The following is a 16656-nucleotide window of genomic DNA, read 5'->3' on the forward strand; positions in this document are numbered from 1 at the left end:
CCCTCCCGAATGGAAGACCTCCTTGGTCACTTTCATCCCTAAGCCAGGCAAGCCAGTGAATACCGACAACCTGAGGCCCATCTCACTGACCTCTTGTGTGGGCAAGCTTATGGAGACGATGGTTAGGGATCGCCTCTCTCCACACATAGAGACCAAGGGCCTCTTTGCAGACACTATGTTCGGGTTCCGACCGCATATGTCTGCGCAGGACGTCCTCCTCCAGTTACACCGCTACATAATACGACCCACTGCCATGCGCCACAACGACAAGGCCATCCTTGCCCTTGATCTTAAGGGGGCCTTTGACAACGTTCGTCATAGCAGCATCTTGGCTAACTTGAGTACCATTGATTGTGGGCGCAAGGCATTCACATATGTAAGAGACTTTCTCTCGAAGCGTCAGGCCTTCCTCAAGATTGAGGATGACGAATACGGACCATACACGATGGGTACACGGGGTACACCCCAAGGGGCGGTCTTGTCGCCGCTTCTTTTCAACATTGCCATGATGCAGCTTCCCCACCAATTGGCCCGGGTGGAAGGCATTCATCACGCACTATACGCGGACGACATAACAATTTGGACTACCGAAGGGAGCCTTGGGGAAATGGAGGACCGCCTTCAGCGGGCCGCCACCATAACCGATAGCTACGCTATCGGCTGTGGTCTCCAATGTGCTCCCGCAAAATCAGAACTTCTGCACATCAGATCCGATCCTAAGGACAACACGAGTTTGCAAATCTCTCTGACGGGAGGCCCTATCAAAGAGGTCGGGGAGCTCCGCATACTAGGTCTGTTCATCCATAACAGGCTCAGCCCGGAATCCACTATTGCCAAACTCAAGCGCGTAGGCGAACAGGTCGGACGCATGATCCATCGCGTTTCTAACAAGCGCGGCGGGTTGCGAGGCAGGGACGCGCTTCGGCTCGCCCATGCCTTCGTGACCAGCAGGATCCTCTACTCCGCTCCCTACCTTCGCACTACGAAACAACAAGAAATAAGAATCGACACCATCGTTAGAAAGGCTACAAAGCGAGCACTGGGCCTCCCAGTGGCCACCTCCAATGCTAAGTTGTCGGCGTTGGGGGTGATCAACTCCTACCAGGAGTTACGAGAGGCCCACCTCGTGAACCAATATACGCGACTCTCGCAGACGGCATCCGGGCGCCGCCTGCTAGACCGCTTGCACATCCAACACGAGTGCACTCCAGAGGAGACGTGTCGGATTCCGGAGCTATGGCGTCACAAGCTCTGGGTCCCTCCACTCCCGCGCAACATGGACACACATACACACGAAGGCAGACGAGAGGCGCGCGCTCGGGCCCTCGAACACCAACACGGATCCAAACAGGGTGTATACTACGTTGACGTGGCAGGGCCGTCGCCCAATGGATTCTACACGGCCGCAGTAGTTCACCAGGATCAATGCGTTAACGGGCTCTCCTTTCGGGCTCGAAATTCAGCACAGGCTGAGGAAGTAGCCATTGCGCTTGCCGCCTCGGACTTGAATTCGAAGGTAATCGTGACAGATTCGCGTCGAGCCTGTCAACACTACCTGGCTGGCGAGATTTCACCTTTAGCCTGGAGTATATTAAAGCGCGCAGTGAGGGAATCGGACCCTTCGCCCAAACGCATAGTTTGGACTCCAGGCCATCAGGGCGTTAGAGGTAATGAGGCTGCGGACGCGGCCGCCCGAGCGCTTACCTACCGGGCACCTCACCCAGGCTCTTCCGGCTCGGAGATTGTGCAACCGCTTCTGCGGTTCAGAGAAATTCTGGACGACTATTGCGAACGCCATCGTCTTTTCCCGGTCCCTGCTAAGGGCCTGAGTAAAGCTGATGAGCGAACTCTGAGGCGCTTGCAGACCAACACTCTGTTGTGTCCTGCAATAGTGCAACATTTCGACCCCAAAATTGATGGGCGCTGCCCTCACTGTGGGGAAGTTTCCGATACCTTCCACATGGTTTGGGCCTGTCAAAAGAATCCTTCCCTTCCCCCCAATCCTTCCCCTTCCCGAGAGGCATGGGAGGCAGCCCTGCTCAACTGCTCGGGGCTGGAGTCTCAAAGGGCTCTAGTCCAACGGGCGCGAGTAGCGGCCTCGTCCAGCGGGGTCCCGGACTAAGGACTCCACCTATGTAAAGGGCCATTTTTGGTCTGCAAACTCTCCTGTTGTTTATTAAAAAGTTTTCACCACCACCACCACGCTTGACTTTAACGAATGTAAGCATGCATACGCTTATGGTACGTACAGAGCGTAAATTTGTCCTCTTTTCTCACTATATCTGTGCATGCCGCCAGCACCGACGTGGTGTGGAAAAGCGAGAAACAGCAGCGGCGCGGCGCCAACAGATGTAAACAGGTCCTAGTTTTTGCTCGCCGCAAAAATTAAGACCTGTTCACATCTGTTGACGCCCGGGCGAGGTGGAACCACCGCGCCGCTGCTGTATCTTGCTTTTGCACACCACGTCACCGCTCGCGGAACACATAGATACACCATTATAACATAGATACACTAATTTGTTTTAGAGCGCAGCTCTTTGGCGTCCGTTCCTGGGTTTCGCGTCGTCGTCGGCGTCGGCCTCGTAACCAGCTCCGCCCCCAATGTCACGCTTTTCAATTGGTCGAAATGCTCGTGACGTCACAGTGCGCGAATTTCAAATGGGGCCAATTGTACTTTGGCTAGTAACAATGCAACCAATCAAAGGGATCGTATAGTGATGCTGCAACTAAGTTGGACTGAGTTTAGTTAATTGCTTAATTAATCAATTAGCCTAATTAATATAGAGGAGAATGAAGAGGTCAGAAGAAAAGAAAAGAAAGACGCGCGCCGCAGCGACAACAGCGTCCGCGGAAGGAGACGCTGCTGAAAAAAAAACATAAGTACGAAGCCGCGTTCCCTCCACCACCACGCACTTCCCCACTCAGTAAGACGTTGCTCGTTTCATATACGTTGTGTCGAACATCCTAGACAGTTCCAACAATTGACAGGTTAATGACAGAACACGATGGATAGAAATACAATAATATAAATATGAAATAGCCTAATTAACCTTTCTAGTTAGACCGCATAAATCAATAAAACCGAGAACGAAATTGGTCGAGTTGGGGAATCGAACCAGGGTCTCCGGAGTGCGATACGAGCACGCTAGCCACTCCGTAATGCCAGCTGAATGGTTTGGAATGAACAAAGGCGCGTCTAGCTAATACGGCGTCTTCGTTCACTCCCATCTTCCCCCTTTCCCTTACGGCGAGGTGCAGGTGTCCACCCAGATATGCGAGAGAGATACATTTCCTTTCCTCAAAAAATAAATTTACCGTCCAGCAAGGCGTACAGCCGAATTGGCGATGGCGTTCTGTGGACTCCCTGGCAGCGTTGCAAGACGCTGTCGCGTTCCACTCTTACAGGCGAAGCTTAACATGTTAACCACACATCAGTAACACACGCAGACAGCCAATGGACGCGTCATTCGCTGGCAGCACTTGATTCATCATTCACAACCACATTCTTAACGTACGCTCCCTTGCCGCACATGCCAAGGACGTACACCACGATCACATTCTGCGCCATTCCTCTGTACTTTGCTTTGCTGAAACCTGGATGGATCCCGAAGAGCCTCTCGAAATCATAGATTTCCTATACTGCTGTGGTGCTCGCAGAGACCACAGCGGCGGGAGTCGCTATCTACTTGCGCACAGGTCTCTCTGCAATACCAGTCGAAATGTTTGGCACGTCACATGAAGTTGGCGAACTGTGCGCCGCAAAGTTGCCCAACGGCTTGCTGGTAGTAGCTGCCTACTTCGCCCCTACCGCACTCACGAAAGACGTCGTGCACTTCCTGCAACTCGCATTAACCGTCCATCGATCCACACCGATGTTAGTAGTGGGGGACTTTAATGTTGACATAAAGACAAACAGCAATTTCCTAACACTTATGCGGGAGAACATCCCGTTCCTCTCGCTCGTAACGCGTCCCACGGCTGTGACAACCTCGCGAGGCACTTGTATAGATCTCGTCTTTGAGAATCAAGCATTGGTGTACCAAGTCGAACATATATCAGTCTATTTCTCCGACCACAAAGCTTCCTTCATGACTGTCAAGAACTGTTAGTGGAGTCTTTGTTAAAGGAATACGTGTGAAAAATAAAAAAAAAATTCTGTGATAGCGCATACATGTGTTGCTCGATTTCTTTGCCTCAATCTATCGAAAAGGTGAAACAGCTTATTTGCTGCGCTCAAATTTCGCATTAGGAAGTAACGTAATCGTCGGTAATTTTTGTTTCATGTGCGTGGTTTAGTTCCACAAACAGTGCGTTTCTGATGTTAACGCACCGCCTCCCCAACCCCGGCCATCGGGTGCCCCCCCCGCAAAAACTTCTTCGGACGCCCTTGGCACCAGACTAAATGGTCATCGAGCTGACACAGCAATGAACCTACAGAAGCAGTGGTGTGGTCACAACTTCGATGAACCTAATCTATTCATTCTTCAATCGGGCTTCAAATCTGCAAGGGACAGAAAATAAAGAGGCATTTCTGAATCACAAGCTTAAAACCTTACAACCAGCAGTGATTAACATATCTAGAGTAAACTTAGAATCTATCAAATACATTTCCGCACTGGCGTAATTGTTTAAATAGGTCTTGCACGTGGTCACAGCATTTACCAGCACTTTATATCACCGCTTAGCCGTTTCTGTCACCGTACCCTTCCGCCACGACCCGTCCTTTACACCCTCAATGGCAATTTTTTAATTTTTTTAATCTCATCTTTTTTTCATTTTATCGTTATCTTCTGCCCGGCTTCTCTTCCAATCACTTCGAAGGAACACTTCTGTCCCACATTCCCTTCCATTCCCTCCCCTTCCTTTCTTTTCACGCTTTCTCTGTTTAAAACTCTAATCTGGGCGAGTTGGTTCATAGCTTGAAAGGAGTCCGTACTTGCGCGAAAGACGGGACAAACAAAGAAACACAAACGACATGTAGAAAGCGCAATGAACATGCGCTTTGTACATGTCGTTTGTGTTTCTTTGTTCGTCCCGTCTTTCGCGCAAGTACGTACTCCTTTCTCTATTTGCTCTTTTTTATTATAATACGTTGGTTTGGTTTATGGGCTTTAACGTCCTGAAGCGACTCAGGCTATGAGAGACGCCGTAGTGGAGGGCTCCGGAAATTTCGACCACCTGGGGTTCTTTAACGTGCACTGACATCGCACAGTACACGGGCCTCTAGAATTTATCCTCCAAAGAAATTCTAGCCGCCGCGTCTACTTTTCCGTAATACTTTTCCCGGTATTTCGTTCAGCCATGCTGACTAATTCCTTATCTGAGTTTTTCAGGTTAAAGCAGCAGTCATACAAAGTCACATGTCACAGATGGACAGAGCCTTTCAAGCCCATGCTCGCTATCTCGCCACGCTCCACACCCCAGGATTCCTTTCTGCTGAGCAGGCCTTTTTTCTTTCAACAGTTTAAGAGGTCAACCTGTAATCAGCTTTACTAGCCATCATTCACCCTCCCCATTATAAAACTAATCCCACCTGATACCCTCGTCGCACGCACGGGACCTTCGTTCTCAGAGGGATCACCCTTTTTAGACCTCGCCAATGATGAATCCTCCCATTGTCCTCTTGTCGAAACGTTGTCAAGCGCCCGCCGTCACTTGAGGGCAACAAATTAACCCAATTTCATTGATCTAAATGGACGCCGAACATACTTCTAGTTAAACCAACTGAAATCAACTACAGGTCACATCGGAAGACGTAGTTACGACGTGCCAGAAACGCCGGTCTTACGTGGTGTCAACAACCTGGCTATGAAGCGTTCCCCGGTCTGGCGGTCGCATTCTTCAGCGATTCTTGCAGAGTTATCGCACTGCGTGAACAAGTGAACGCACAACCAACGCAAAAGAGAAGACTATTTAATCTAAGCAGAACAGAGCTTGCAAATCATGCCGAACTAACGGGCAATTGCTGTCTGTATACCGATGCAGATATATGCAAACACACGTAGCGTCTAGTTGCAGTCTTCGCCATCGGCGCGTTACTGAGGTAGTCACATACTGGTGCAGTAAATGCTGAATCCTGCACAACTGTCTGGAAGCATTCATTTAGCGAATGTATGGACTGTTGGCTCAACAAGCAGCACATATCGTAATCAGCAGCCACGGGACCCTGAGCAGTCTCGCAGTGCGGCTGTGCGGTCGCAGAGAAGTGAAGAGACAGATATCGGCCGAGTGACGCGCTGTCAGCTACGGGCCACACAGACGTCCGCCGGGCGTCGGCGTAGCAAAGCGAAATACAACGCAGAAACCGTGGTGGCATCAGCGGGAGGTCGATTGCGATTGGCCGAAGCGAGCCACTTGGTATCAGGACTCGGTGTCGTCCCTCGCTCGCTTGGCGTTTGTCAGCATGTCTCAGTATCTACCAAGCTTGCTGGTACATGATTTCGAAAGGCGCTGCTAAGCACAGCATGTGTACGAGAGCAGACGACGCAGTAATCCGTGCGTCACAGCTTTTGGGGCCCATGTGACCAAGGTTCCCTGAGAGTGACCTCGTAGCATACCCTTGCGCTCAGAAACTGAACCCGGTCAATATAAATAACGCAATAATAAATTATTTACCCCGCATATATGCTTTTCTGTGTATATCTTCCTTCGTTTACCCATACTCCGAGATATTTCTACTTGACCAGTCTGGGTATTTCATGCCGTTACATTATAATCACCTGAACAGTTGTTGTATCGTTGGAAACTGCAATTAACCAAAGTTTGCAAATCTTCCAGGCCATCTGCTGGGTTGTTTTTGTTTTGTGGGGGGTTTAATGTCCCGAAGCGATTCAAGCTATGAGGGACACCAAAGTGAAAGGCTCCGGAAATTTCGACCCCCTGGGGGTCTTTAATGTGCACTGAGATTGCAGGGTGTGCTGTTTATCCCTTCCCATGTAATTTAAACTTCATCATTGCGGTAAATTTCCTTTATAACAACTGTTTCAGAATAATCAATTACACATTAATCTTTAATATATTCTCCGAGAGTTCCCTGTTCTTCAATAAAACATTGTGCTGGGCTAGATGGTAATTCGTACTTGGTAGGAAGACAGCGCGAAAAACGTAAACCACAAGAGAAGACATGACGCAAAAGAACGCTAAAAAAGAGCGTTCTTTTGTGTCTTGTCCTCTCCTGTGGTTGTCGTTTTTTTCGCTGTCCTCCTACCAAGTTCCCTGTTCATTTTGTCGTATGCATCGCCTGTGTTCGGGAAGCTTAAATACAGAGGTCTGTTATCCGACTTAGCTACTTCAGTGCATTGGGGAAGTACGTACAGGCTATCAAGTGCCGTTAGCCAGCGCCATGCTGCTCCTACGGGTGATCGAGCGGCCGTGTGTCCGTTCTTTGCCTTGCACAAAATGTCAGTGAACTTGTACAGTCTTCTCCAGCACCCTCCGGCTCGCGCTAGTTCGTCTCCTGCCGCGTCGTTTCTGTCCCGCCGCAACGCCGTCCAGTGTATCTGCGTGCATGCCTCAAAGGAAGGGACCCTCGAGTGATGGGACGTCCTTTGTGCGTGTGTATGCGAGGGGGGCTTGGGCGCAAAGGATAAGGGTGGTGGATAACCGGTTACTGCGGGTAGGCGATTGGGCCGCGTGTTTCCTCCTTTCCTTTACGAGGATCTTAACTTGCCCTCTCTCAAGTCAGTCTCTCTCTGCACGCTCGTCAGCGGTGAAGGCACGCAGCATGCACACAATTCTGACAGTTCTCAAGCGCGCAAGGCACGCCAGCAGCCGTGTTCGCGATGGCGGCAGGCGGCGATGGCAACGATTCTTCGAGTGCTGAGATGCTCTGTGCGCATTGCGGCGTTCACGCTGGTGGTTCACGTCTGTAGTGGACTCCGTCGGCGAAACACGTGCGCCCGCTGCCATAGCCGCGAAGAGATGTACAGGTTTTTCTGCCAGCGCCTCCCATGGAACCAGGAGGAGTACACCTGCTTCCCTGACCGTGCCTGGTCCTCACGTGAGTGAAGGAACCCATTTATTGTGCCTTAATTAAGCGTTAGTATTATTATTCGTGCAAAAGCATTAGAAGGCTATGTTGACGCCGGCAGTGTCCGCAATATATGTCGCCGGAAGTTGGTACCCTGTGACGTCATGAGACATTACAAGCTAGAGAAAATTCATTAAAAATAAGACTAGCGTCTAGGCTGCCACCGAGCTCGGGTCGCCGGCGTGCGAGATGACGTGACAGGATGACGCAAAATTTAGAGCGATGACACCGCATCCGAGCTGGTTCACAATCGCTGCCACGAGGAGATAGCAGAAATTGATAGCCAACTGGGCATCGCCTGGTTAACCTCCCTGCCTTTCCGTCCTTTTCTCTCTCTCTGTGTGATATAGGTGCGGCGCAGAACCGCGTCCCTCGAAGCGACGACGCTTGTTCGAACAACAGATACCACAGTTGCTACTGAAGGAAGGATGGAAAGGAAAGTGCACGCTGGAGTGGCCGTCGCCTGTTCGCCAAGCGAAAGAGCACGTGCGTGGCGGTTGTGACATCCGATGTCTTGCGCACATGGGTACCACAGGCGAAATCTGCCGTTGCGCGGCCGTTGCGTTGCGAGGCATACACGTGCTATTCTTGAACTAAGCGTGTTAGGGACACATACGCAACATTTACACTTTTTCTTGGATAGGCAGTGTTGAACAGAATAACTGGTAACAACGAAGAAATTGTAGGCTGTGCTTGGTGAGCGTCTGAGAAAAATGCGAAATTCGGGCGTCGTCAAAAGCAGCCTTGCAGAAATAATTACGTCGTGTGCGTGCATCCTATTATTGCCTAGTTACTTCGCAATGGCTAGATGCTTTTTTTTTCTGGCAGTTAAGAAAGCGCTCTGGAGCTCGTGCTGCGTTGGAAGCCACATTCTGAACAGTAATAGTAGGAGAAAGGTGCTAATGCCATAACAGGTTTTCACACATGCGATATCCCAGTTGGCCATTCAAACTGCAACGCATTCTTTAAAGCTAGCCGCAACTGGGATAGTAATCTTGTGCGGTTCTTGTTGAGTATGCGTACAAGCGACACTAAAATCTAGCTTCTTTTCTTTTGTGGACATGTTTTTCACGAGTCGTTATTATGGACGACTTCCTTTATCCGCTGTGTTGCTCGGATACTTAAGTGTCCTCATTAACGAGGCAAGACTAAAATAATCCTCCTAATTCTAAGCACTTCATAACTTTAATGAGATATTGATCAGTGAGAACAGAGGGATCAGCGGTCCGTTGGGAAGCAAATGCGATTTCATTTTCATTTCATTTATTTTACCCTCAGGGCTTTCGCATTACAGAGGCCAAATATCCAATTGGGTGGCCCTGATAAGGCCATTTGTGGTGTTCCTTGTGACTGACCTTCGGGGTAATGGCGAGTAACTGCCTCGACCAGTCGAAAGAACGGGTCCCTGCACTTTGTCCGGCCGTTTATTCTCGCCCACAATACAGGTTGGATTGAAGGAGGGCGCGGTTCGTTCACCGGTACGCACCAGCACGCGCTTGGCTTTCTGCCACGCTTGCTCGATGTTCTGAGTGTGCGCAACGGTAGTCGGGTCGACTAAGCTGTCTTTGTGACACACTGTGTCATACTGGAGCAGGGTGTCGAACCGGAACTGAACCCGAATTTTCGCCCGGAACCGAACCGAACCCATATTTTTTTCGCCATCTTGGAACTGAACCCGAACCGGAACGATTCAAAGGAACCGTTCCGAACCGGCTCGGGACCCGGTTCAGCCCCACTTTTTTTGTATCCCGGCATACGTCTTGTTTTCCGACAAAATGATATGATCTATCGCATAAACTTACCTACCCGTAGCTGTCTGCGCTGGGAAGTGCCAAAATGGTACCCAGTATATGCGACAGCAAGCTTACAGGAGGTCTGGTGCCTGGGAAGAAGCCTAATTGTCGCTTCTCTAATGTACTGCCGCCAATTCTAAACACTTGTACGTCAGGTTTATGTGAAATCTTGAGTTATTACTCCTCCATTTTACATGTTTGCGTAAATCTTTAATCAAAGTGTTAGGACTGCTCTAACTCAGTAAAGTACTATAGACACGAAACTTTTTCTTGCGTGCTTTCTTCTTTCAAACGATGCGTTAGACGTTGGTGTACATAGAGCACCGCGTGGTATTCACCAACACCTAATAAATAATTTATGCTTGAATTTCTTCTTGATCCTGTTTCGGTTTCACCAACATAACAATGGCTGTGACGTGTAGTGGAAATCAGGTCGCGTGAGGTGTTATAAACGGCAATATAACTGCTGATACGTCGTTCATTGTAATTATAGGTCTTGAAGTCGGCTGATATAAGTTCTACAGTGAGTCAAAACAACGTATCAGCGTTTGCATTAGTTTTCCCGTGCCTCACGTGACCTAACGTTGAACTCACGTCAAAGCCATCATTCGGTTGATGAAACCGACACAGGATGGGAAAACAAATTATTTTCTAAATTATTTAGCGGCAGTAGGCGAATACCACACGGTGATCCATGTATTCTAATATATATGGCGTCATTTGAAAGGAGACTTCCAGGTAAAGTATGCGGAGTCCTTTTGGCCTAGCATTTGAAACGGTGACGTAATCACCAATTAAAATTGCGACGGCCTTCAAACTTCTCCGCAGCGCACAAGGCTAAGTGGGGGCACGCATGATGACGTCATCGAACGTATCCGTACATTTTCAACGCGTAAACGCCTGCTTTGAAGGAAAAAAAACCCAACGGAACCGAAGTCAAAGCCCGCCGAACATTGTTTGGAAGCGTCCAACGAGGCGCGACAGGGCGTGGTTGATGGCAGCAGTAATTTAAAATCATACCTTCCATGACATCACACTGAACTTACCCGCACTCTTAGTTGCTTTGAGGAGAAGTGCAAAGTTTAATCGTCGATTACGTCACTATTTTAAATGGTAGTGCAAAAAACTTAGTATCCTTTACCTACAGCCTGTATAGATTTGAATCCTTCAGTATCGCGAAATCTCGAAAGGTGGCGCAGTTGCCCTTTAACTTGCACTGACATCGCGCAGCATACGGTGCCTTTTGCGTTTCGCCTCCATCGAAACGTGGCCGCCGGGGACGAGCTAGAACCAGGGTACATCGAATAAGTAGCCGAGCGCCCTAACCACTGAGCAACCGCAGTGGGTAGTGCAACATTTACTTTTGTAGGCGCTCATTGTCTTAGACAGCAAGTTCTAAATAAAACCCCTCACGATGGGCCTGTAGGGCAATAACGAAAAAAAAATGTCTCAATGGCTGTGGAGCTCGGCTGCTGATTCCCAAAATACAAAAACCAGCGTGCTCTGTCGCGCGCCGAAAATCCCCAGCAGGTCTCCGTTAATCTGGAGCCCTCCACTACACCGTCTCTGTCATATAGCCCCAATGTCTACTCGACACGTTAAACCTGAGATATTACTACTAGTATTACCAAAAGAAGGATGTATAAATTGGTGCAGCTTCTTTTTTTTTAGAATCCGAATATTCTCGTTTGCGCGCGACGGAAATAAGCAACGAAAGGCGGGTTTTTGGCAACGATGGAGATGTACTAAAAAGGAAAAAATTAAATACCGATTACACAAAGGGCAATGCGGAAATACATGTGCTCGCTGGCATGAGATAATGATTACGCCCAAAAAGATGCTACTGCGATGCAATGTAACTACGATGAAGTGATTTCGTTATGCCGATTCGCTGAAATTGTTCTGCTTCTAAGAAAAAATTTCTGCCAGTCGCCAGTGCACGGCTCCATCTGCTGTTCTCGCACTGCTCGATCTTGAATTCTCTGTCTGGCGACTTATATCTACTTTTCGCAGTCATATTTCCCGTTCTTAGTGTCTGACGCGACAGGCTTATGATTGTTAGTGTTTTTTTTTCTTATAACGCTTGGGCGATTGAATACTTTGAGCCTTCACAACAATCTGCCTCGGCTATATCGGTAACAGGTGGGTATTGGGGGGTGATGAGATGGGTGAAAGTTTTTGAAGGTGCATTTTTACCAGTGAATGCCCTGAGGTGTCGTCCACCGGAGTGTGCATCAAGGATGGAGGCTGCACGCACGCAGCACGGTTATTTTTGGGAAAGCAGGCTATACTGATAACGCAGTAAAAAGAACAACTAAAACAGTATGCATAGTCTTAGCTCTGACTCCGAGTGGGATTCGTACTAATGGCGGCGCAACAGAAAACTCTGTTTACAGATGCTTAAGGCTATTCGGCTATCTTGCAGGCTTCTTTTTATGGTTGTTGCATGGAATATTTGGAACCTCTCTGACCCTCCTCATGCCTTACTTGACAGCGTCAAATTCAGCGATCTCGTCATAAGGCCTCACGTCACCATAACTCCCTGCGTCCGCCCGCACGTGAAAATTACAGACGGTGCACACGCCATGAAAGGGGAACCAGTCAGGAGGTTGAACTTGCGCAGCATATTCGTCCTGCGTTGAAGTGCACTGTGTCTGAACAGTGACCTCGTGGAACGCGGCGGTTCTGCGTCCTATGAACACGAAGAGTTCGCACAGAATTCAAGAGTTTTTCATCGCAGAAATAAATGTTATAATGAAATGTATGATGTCAATGGTTTTTTTAAGAGACTGCTTAAGTATGCTCTGAAAGAATATAGCATCATGACAAAAATATCATTTTATTGCTGAAATTCTTTCTCGTTGCTCGCGCAGGTTGAAATACACTGACTACGGCACAAACGCCCCTTTGGCGCGAAGGTAGTACTTCCAAACATGTAAGGTCCATGTCTGAAGGGTGAAAAAGGTTTTTGTGGCCGATTAAAACTAAGTCTAGCCCACTTATAGCGAACCTGACGGTCCCGCAGGTTCCATTCGTTATATCTGATGTTCGTAGCAAGTGGATTCTTCTTACAACAGCCAAAATACTAAGGCCGCTAAAAGTGGCAATTATTTCTTACAAAGCTGCGTTATGCCTGCCTACTTGTGCAAAGCAGAGCCTGCCACTGCTCTTTCCAGACTATCTAGGGCGGTCATTTAATCCTCGTCGAGACCTTGCTGCCAACTATCAAATTTAGAGACGGGGTATAAGTAATCATGGATGAAGTGTACATGGCTCCCCGCAGGGAGGCGTCTGCAGCATGCAGACGTTGGTGAGTGGCGACACCACGGGGTTAACCCGAGCATCCGCAGGGACATCCCCGCAGGGGGATGATGGTGAACAATGCGTCACCACGGACCCGAGCATCCGCGCTTAGCCGTGCGTGGCATCGCCGTGTCCGGGGAAAAGGGGATCCTGGTGGTTGAGCCAATGCCGAGCGTTTGGACCCTTAAGGCCCCTCGGCGGAGGCAACACACCACTTTGGCCCCAGCTTCCTGCAGACGGCACCTCCGGCCTGACCCAACCGGAGGAAATCGGCAGTCGCCTTTTCCTGTCCTCCCCTCTATCTTTCACTTTCCTATTCCCTTTCTTACAACTTTCCTGTATCCTCCTCTCTTCTTCGTTTTTTTCCTCTTTTTCCTGGCGGCGAGGGTTAACCGTGTGTGACCAACTACCCTGAGTTGAGTCATATTAGGTTATAGTTAAGGTGTACAGCTGGCGTGGGCAGGACTTTCTTTCAAGTTCCTGTCGCGTCCCCTTGTTGGACTCCATGGTGGGTGGCTGGCACCATGACCGAAAAACATCAATTTTTTATGGCTCCCCCCCTTTGCAAACCCGATCGCTCTCTTAAAAGAGTGCGGAACGAAGCATCAGACTTTTTCATGAAAAAGAAACCAACTTTCACTAAGTTTCATGTTATACACAGCAACTGTGAACAAAAGCAAGCCCGAATCATATCCCCATTTCTTGTCCCCAAATGCCTAACAGATACCTTAGGGCCTGGCTACAAGGTATCCAAAATGTCAAGCGGCGACCTACTCCTCGAACTGCGCGAGAGCATCCAGTGCTCGAAACTTGCAAACATCGATTCCATAGGGGACATCTCTGTCTCCGTGACTCCCCACCGATCCCTCAACTCAGTCAAAGGCGTTATCTCCGAAGCTGACTTTATCCACCTAACAGAAACTGAAATGCTTCAAGGACTATCCGAACAAAATGTAATAGACGTCCACAGGATCAAAATCCGCAAGGATAACAAGGAAATAGACACCAAACACATGGTCCTTACATTTAACACCAGCAGCTTACCCGAAACAATCGAAGTAGGGTACCTGAAAGTCAACGTAAGACACTACATACCCAACCCCCGTCGCTGTTTCAATTGCCAGAAGTTTGGCCATGGCTCGCAGAGCTGCCGCGGCCGCAAAACCTGCGCGAAATGCGCATCAAAGGACCACCAGTCTGAGGAATGTGACGCAGCACTACGCTGCGCAAATTGCGAAGGAGACCATGCTGCGTACTCCAGGGCGTGTCCGTCCTGGAAAAAAGAGAAAGAAATCATTACCATGAAGACAAAAGAAAACATTTCATTTAAAGAAGCCAGAAGGCGTTTTGCAGTTACAAATACATTCTCCTTCTCAGCAAAACCAAACTTCGCTGATGTGGTGCGCAGGGGCGTAGCACCACACAGCACTCCGGCACCTGCCGAGGCCAGTGTCACTGTGCCTGTAGCAGGGCCACCCACGCCCCAGGCAGGAACAGCGAAAGCTGCTCTGCCAACTCCAAGCCAGGGAGTGCCGGCCCATGGGTCGACATCCCGCAGGACCTCCCCCCGTCGGGGGAGACCTGACACTCACACACGCGCGGCTTCCCCGCGGTCGTCCAGCACCTGTCGCGAGGTGATGGACGTATCCCACAGTCCGCCTGCTTTAGAGCGGCGGAACAGCTCTCTTGAGCGGAAAAAAGGCAGGGCCACTATAACGGCCCCAGAAAATAAGTAAACTCCCAATCGTTCCTATCCCAAACATAAATATGGCTTTTCTAGTTCAGTGGAACTGTAGAGGAATGTTGAGGAACTACAATGACATAAAAGATATCCTAGGGTCAATCTCGCCCGTAGTCTTATGTCTTCAAGAAACAAATCTAGGTCCACAACATACAAATATCCTGAAACATTATAAAACTTTTAGACACGATCGTGAGCACGCAAATAGACTATCTGGAGGCGTTGCGATTGTCGTGCAAAGCGGCGTCCCTGCTCGAGAAATCACACTCAAAACAAAACTTGAAGCCGTTGCGGTCAGTGTCGTCAGCCATAAAACAATTTCTATCTGTTCTGTATATATTCCTCCACATTTTACATTAACAGTCCACGATTTACAAGAACTCATCAATGAACTTCCAGAACCGTATCTAGTAGTTGGGGACTTCAACGCTCACTCCCCTTTTTGGGGAAGCGAGCGCTGTGACTCTAAGGGTCAAATAATCGAAGATTTTATCATCACAAACAATGTATGTCTTTTAAATACAGGAAAAGCCACCTACTGCTCCCCTACCTCGGGGAAAATGTCCTTTTTAGACTTGTCATTTAGCTCACCTTCTGTTTTTAATGATTTTAAATGGAATATCATTGACAACCCATATGGCAGTGACCACCTCCCTATACTAATCACTTTAGCATCCCCACCGGAAATAATCCCCACAAGGCCACGGCGCTGGAAGCTTCACCTCGCCGACTGGTCACTTTTTAAAGAAAAGGCAAATTTAGAAAATATACTTTTAGATAATCTCTCCATCGACCAGATAAATGAAAAGTTCACTAATTGTATCATAACTGCCGCACTCACAGCTATTCCACAGTCATCAGGAGTGGTGCAACAAAATCATAAAATATGGTGGACAAAAGACTGCAAGGAAGAAAAAAAATTACAAAACAGAGCTTGGGGCAAATTTCGCAGGTATCCGACTCATGAGAATCTCATAAATTTTAAAAAAGCAAGAGCTAAAGCTCGGTACGTCCGTCGTAGTGCCGAGAAAAAATCATGGCAAACTTACGTCTCTTCTATAAACAGTCACACCACATCTAAAAAAATGTGGGAACATGTGCGAAAATTAAATGGAAATTTTTCACCGTTCACAATTCCTTTATTGACAACACCTGGCACACAAACAAGCATAGGGGAACAGGCAGACATATTGGGGGAACATTTCGCAGCAGTTTCAAGTTCATCACACTATACACAGTCTTTTTTAAAATACAAAAACACAGCTGAAAAACAGAGGCTCCCAACAAGTGGAGGCACAAATGAAAAATACAGTTGTCTAATTACCCTCCAAGAAATCAATAAAGTACTATCTGCCGGCAAAAAAACTGCTCCAGGACCCGACGAAATACACTATGAAATGCTTGCGCATCTTTCCGAGCCAGCCGTGAACGCACTTTTAAGATTCTTTAACACAATATTCATGTCTGGGAAAATACCGGAAGCCTGGAAGAAAGCTATTATTGTACCGCTTCTGAAACCTAATAAACCCCCAACCTCTCCTAGCAGTTATAGACCCATAGCCTTAACCAGTTGCCTCGCCAAATCCTTCGAAAGTGTCCTAAATATAAGACTAACCTTTGTTCTTCAATCTGGTGAACTTCTTGATATCCATCAGTGTGGATTTAAAAAGGGATGCTGCACTACAGACCACCTAGTCCGCCTTGAAAATACTGTCAGAGAAGCTTTTATACACAAGCAACACTGTCTTAGCGTCTTTTTTGATTTAGAAAAAGCATATGATACTACCTGG

Source organism: Amblyomma mixtum, chromosome 1 (assembly GCF_055824585.1).
Source record: "Amblyomma mixtum isolate Tamu chromosome 1, ASM5582458v1, whole genome shotgun sequence".
Classification (NCBI taxonomy): domain Eukaryota; kingdom Metazoa; phylum Arthropoda; class Arachnida; order Ixodida; family Ixodidae; genus Amblyomma; species Amblyomma mixtum.